Source organism: Mizuhopecten yessoensis, unplaced genomic scaffold (assembly GCF_002113885.1).
Source record: "Mizuhopecten yessoensis strain PY_sf001 unplaced genomic scaffold, ASM211388v2 scaffold7763, whole genome shotgun sequence".
NCBI lineage: Eukaryota > Metazoa > Mollusca > Bivalvia > Pectinida > Pectinidae > Mizuhopecten > Mizuhopecten yessoensis.
In genome coordinates, this window is record NW_018407210.1 from 924,884 (window position 1) to 930,901 (window position 6,018).

The 6,018-nt window shown below is 39.5% G+C and overlaps 1 long non-coding RNA gene across 1 annotated transcript; it reads left to right on the forward strand.

Annotated features, from left to right (window-relative positions):
- Positions 1–1,203: 1,203 nt before the first annotated feature.
- On the forward strand, positions 1,204–3,570 carry LOC110454312. The gene is made up of 2 exons (XR_002463366.1): positions 1,204–1,687; positions 1,739–3,570. It is a non-coding gene; the product is annotated as an uncharacterized LOC110454312 (long non-coding RNA).
- Positions 3,571–6,018: the final 2,448 nt, after the last annotated feature.

Here is a 6,018-nt window from a genome sequence, read left to right on the forward strand (position 1 = left end):
ATACTTCCTGACAACTTACCCCAAATTAGTGTGTACCTGTAGCTCTGTATATAGCTGCTTGAACCAGGAACATTGTAGGTATTCTTCTCGTATATTCATGGAGAAGTTTCCAGGTATTTGATTAATATCATTAGAATAGTGTTGTGATGAGGTACACATATACCAATATATAACAAAGGTGTGACCGTAGCATTGATTGTGATATATGTACACACGGTACACACCACGGTGATGTTCTACATATAACCTGTACAGTTACCTATACTTGGTTACACCCACACAGGTTTGTTGTAAACATTCACAGTGAAGTCTTGTATATTTACTATAAAACTGAGAAATTACTTCTATACTTAAGTCAGATTTCAGAAGTTGATATAATACAACAAGGATATTTAGTAATAGAGACATATAGAGCTATAAAACTGTAGTCAATCTCTATAATTTATTGTATATAAATGTAGCTATGTAGTGTATATAAATGAGATAGATTGTTTACCTGTACCTACCTACAGTGAATTCCTCCTGTAGTAATTTGGCAAATATTGAGATTATGGTCAGGTGCCTGAGGATGATTCTCCTATTAGAACCTTTCATGTGTACAAGCTCTTTGTAGCTTATGTTTAATGTTTTGCAAAATCGACGGAAAATAAATATCCTTGTATGTTGTGCAAGTCACAACAGATCTGTCAAAAAGGTTGGTTACTGCAGATTATACAATGTCATGCAAATATCTAGAAGTTTTCAATAGTATCCATTCATTATATATAATTTGTAGCACTTAAAGGGCTATATTTACTGTCAAGCAATGGTATATATTCTGGTACAATTAGATACAAATTGTCTAAGGTTGAATACAGTACCAGTAGGCTGTGTGTATGTCAGTCTCCGTGATCTGGCAGTGACTCTGGTAGGCCGACTCTGTTAATATATAGAGAATAATACATGACTTTTTCCATTGTTAATATATAGAGAATAATACATGCCTTTTTCCATATCACACCCAGTATCACGTCGAGGGTTGATACTGGGTGTGATGTGGAAAAAGGCATGTTTTATTTTGTTTATTGCATACTTACTAATGAAAGCTACCATCTTATGATCTATTTTTCTTTTGAAATATTGAAAAACGAAAATATCAAAAGGGGTGTGATACAGGTTTTGCAGGCTGATACGGAGAGGGCAGATACGGGTTTTGGGGTGTGATACGGCGAGGGCTGATATGGGTTAGAGCAATTGTCTCGTATTGCATATACAAAAAAAACGTATTTATTAGTAAGTACGTAATAAATGCTGATACCATGTGTATTAGATTTGGAAAAAGTAATATTGTCATACTGCTAAAGGGATTTAGAGGTAGTTTATCTGAAGAGAGTGATATTAGATTTAATGATATTAAGAAGCTTGTTTATATCATGAATTTCTTGAATGGATGATTTCTGTTGCTAAAATGTAACATAAAAGAATTGTAAGTTTGGGTTTATATAGACTTGTATCTGTATAGAATCATGTGATCTTGTATTGTTTAGGACAAAAGTCAGCAACCTATTGCATTGTAGGTTTTATTTCAGGCATATGTTGTTTCCTACGTATAAGAAACATTTAACCAAGCAAAAAAAGCAAGAAAAAGGGGGAAATGAAGTATCAACAGAAGTATGAGGACAAACATTGAAGTCTTACCATCAGTCAGGTGTTCACTGAAGAGTATGAGGACAAACATTGAAGTCTTACCATCAGTCAGGTGTTTACTGAATACGTCTCAATTAACAGGTTATATACCCACAATACTTCTAGTATTTCTGAGGAGTTGCTAATGTGGTAGACAGTTTAGTCGGTCACCTCCAGTACTTGCATTAAAACTTGTACATTTCATAGGCTAGAAAATAGGAGAAATAGTTTACTGGTTGTCAATAAAGAGTTTATTATAGTACTATTGTGTAAAAAGTAGGCTTTATGATATTTATTTTACATTTACTAATTTTGCTGGCAGACTATTTATTTAATACCTGCAAAGTTATTATTATACAAATCTTTTTTTTCTTCTAACAAGTTAGGGAGTATTTTTGTTACATATCAACTGTACTGCCACGCCTTTGCACATGTTAAGATACCACCTATATATATATATATCTGTATAGAATGTTTATATTGGAGTGTATATTTCTATTGCACACAGCTCTATGTTTCATAGGCGATAGATACAAATGACATCGGAAAATTATTCAGGTTCCCAGTTAAGGAATTAACAGAGAAATTCTACGTTTAAAGGTCAGCTTCGATTGCAATAAAACACAAGTACAATAATGGATGCCAGCTGTTTTGCCTTGTGTAAAAGGGATATAGCCACTTGATGAGTAATTGTATAATGTATCAAATCTCCATTGTTTAAAATAGCTGATGTGTGTTGATTGTTACTCCATATACATCAGACTGATACCTGTATATTTTACCCGTTGTGATTTGCCTGAAAGGCACAATAGATCTGAACTGTGCTGTTTAGGTGTCTACTGTACAAATTTACTGTACACCAAATAGGCACAGAAAGTTTAATTCATGTATTTGTTTTTCATAAATTTGTATGAATATAAATAGCTAATTTCTCACTTGCATGTCCACACCGTTAGGTAGTTTTGTGTGGGCTCACTGGCTCAGCTTGTCTCAGCTTTATTTAGCTGAATATTTATTACAATTTCGCTTGTGGTCAATTCAGTTTATTATGCAACACATTACATAATGTGCAAAGATATTTTGATGAAATAAAAGTATCAAAATTGTACAAAGTGTACAATATTTTGAGATTAAGACCTGTGCCATGCTAACAAAGGTTTCCACTATTATTATAGAATATACTTGTATTGTGTCTACTGTGTTTATAGCACGTATTACGAGTATTAGTATTGATACTGATGTTGCAGGTAGTGTAGTACTATACTGATGTTGCAGGAGTGTAGTACTATACGGATGTTGCAGGGAGTGTAGTACTATACTGATGTTGTAGGGAGTGTAGTACTATACTGATGTTGCAGGGAGTGTAGTACTATACGGATGTTGCTGGGAGTGTAGTACTATACTGATGTTGCAGGGAGTGTAGTACTATACTGATGGTGAAGGACACACTGCTTGAGGTGTTGGTCCTGAAGCACTTGTGTATAATTACAAAATTAATGTCTTAACAAATCTCACTCTCTTTGTCACTCTTTTCTTCTTCATCTCTCTGAAATTTTGAAGACTTTCCAGCAAAATGGAGTTCCTTTTAAGATCACAAGGTCCTCCTTCTAACATGTGATGAACCTGTGTCAGTATGCAGAGTAAATGAAATTCAGGCAACCAAATAGGGTACATGTCTCTGTGTAAGATGCCTCTGTGATGTAAACTAAAGGAGGGCCAGAGTTAAACCTGAAGCTGATCAACTCAATACAGTAAACTATCCATTCTGTATCTGCCAAATCATATCTGATCACCATCATGTGACTGTCACATGATGGTGTTGTAATACCACTTTCATTATATTACATGATTTGTAACATTCCAACATATATATATCTGTATATTTCTACATAAAGATTAATATCTTGCCATCTGATGTTTTGTTGTGTTTATACTCCAGATACAATGGTTGTGAGAGGTGGAGTTATAAACTTGAGTTGTCTATAGACACAAATTTGTCTGCACTACCTAAAGTTCTGCACTAATTATAATGATACTTTACACACATCTTACCCCTCACATAAACAGGCACACATCCTACCCCTCGCATAAACAGACACACATCTTACCCCTCACATAAACAGGCACACTGATACTTTACACACATCTTACCCCTCACATAAACAGGCACCCATCCTACCCCTCACATAAACAGGCACACATCCTTCCCCTCACATAAACAGGCACACATCCTACCCCTCACACAAACAGGCACACATCCTACCCCTCGCATAAACAGGCACACATCCTACCCCTCACATAAACAGGCTCACATCCTACCCCTCGCATAAACAGGCACACATCTTACCCATCAGATAAACAGGCACACATCTTACCCCTCACATAAATGGGCACACATCTTACCCCTCACATAAACGGGCACACATCCTACCCCTAACATAAACGGGCACACATCCTACCCCTCGCATAAACAGGCACACATCTTACCCATCAGATAAACAGGCACACATCTTACCCCTCACATAAATGGGCACACATCTTACCCCTCACATAAACGGGCACACATCCTACCCCTCGCATAAACAGGCACACATCCTACCCCTCGCATAAACAGACACACATCTTACCCCTCACATAAACAGGCACACATCCTGCCCCGCACATAAACAGGCACACATCCTACCCCTCACATAAACGGGCACACATCTTACCCATCACATAAACAGGCACACATCTTACCTATCACATAAACAGGCACACATCTTACCCCTCACATAAATGGGCACACATCTTACCCCTCACATAAACAGGCACACATAAAGTTCTGCACTAATTATAATGATACTTTACACACATCTTACCCCTCACATAAACAGGCACCCATCCTACCCCTCACATAAACAGGCACCCATCCTACCCCTCACATAAACAGGCACCCATCCTACCCCTCACATAAACAGGCACCCATCCTACCCCTCACATAAACAGGCACCCATCCTACCCCTCACATAAACAGGCACCCATCCTACCCCTCACATAACCAGGCACACATCCTACCCCTCACATAAACAGGCTCACATCCTACCCCTCGCATAAACAGGCACACATCCTACCCCTCACATAAACAGGCTCACATCCTACCCCTCGCATAAACAGGCACACATCCTACCCCTCGCATAAACAGACACACATCTTACCCCTCACATAAACAGGCACACATCCCACCCCTCACATAAACAGGTACACATCCTACCCCTCACATAAACAGGCACACATCATACCCCTCACATAAACGGGCACACATCCTACCCCTCACATAAACGGGCACACATCCTACCCCTCGCATAAACGGGCACACATCTTAACCCTCACATAAATGGGCACACATCTTACCACTCACATAAACAGGCACACATCTTAACCCTCACATAAATGGGCACACATCTTACCCCTCACATAAACGGGCACACATCCTACCCCTCACATAAACGGGCACACATCTTGACCTTCACATAAATGGGCACACATCTTACCCCTCACCTAAACGGGCACACATCTTACCCATCACATAAACAGGCACACATCTTACCCATCACATAAACAGGCACACAACCTACCCCTCACATAAACAGGCACAAATCCTACCCCTCGCATAAACAGGCACACATCTTACCCCTCACATAAACAGTATATGTTCTTACCCATCACATAAACAGGCACACATCTTACCCCTCACATAAACAGTATATGTTCTTACCCATCACATAAACAGGCACACATCTTACCCCTCACATAAACGGGCACACATCTTACACATCACATAAACAGGCACACAACCTACCCCTCACATAAACAGGCACAAATCCTACCCCTCGCATAAACAGGCACACATCTTACCCCTCACATAAACAGGCACGCATCTTAACCCTCACATAAACGGGCACACATCTTACCCCTCACATAAACAGGCACACGTCTTAACCCTCACATAAACGGGCACACATCCTACCCCTCACATAAACGGGCACACATCTTGACCTTCACATAAATGGGCACACATCTTACCCCTCACCTAAACGGGCACACATCTTACCCATCACATAAACAGGCACACAACCTTCCCCTCACATAAACAGGCACACATCTTACCCCTCACATAAACAGGCACGCATCTTAACCCTCACATAAACGGGCACACATCTTACCCCTCACCTAAACGGGCACACATCTTACCCATCACATAAACAGGCACACAACCTACCACTCACATAAACAGGCACACATCCTACCCCTCGCATAAACGGGCACACATCTTACCCCTCACATAAACGGGCACACATCTTACACATCACA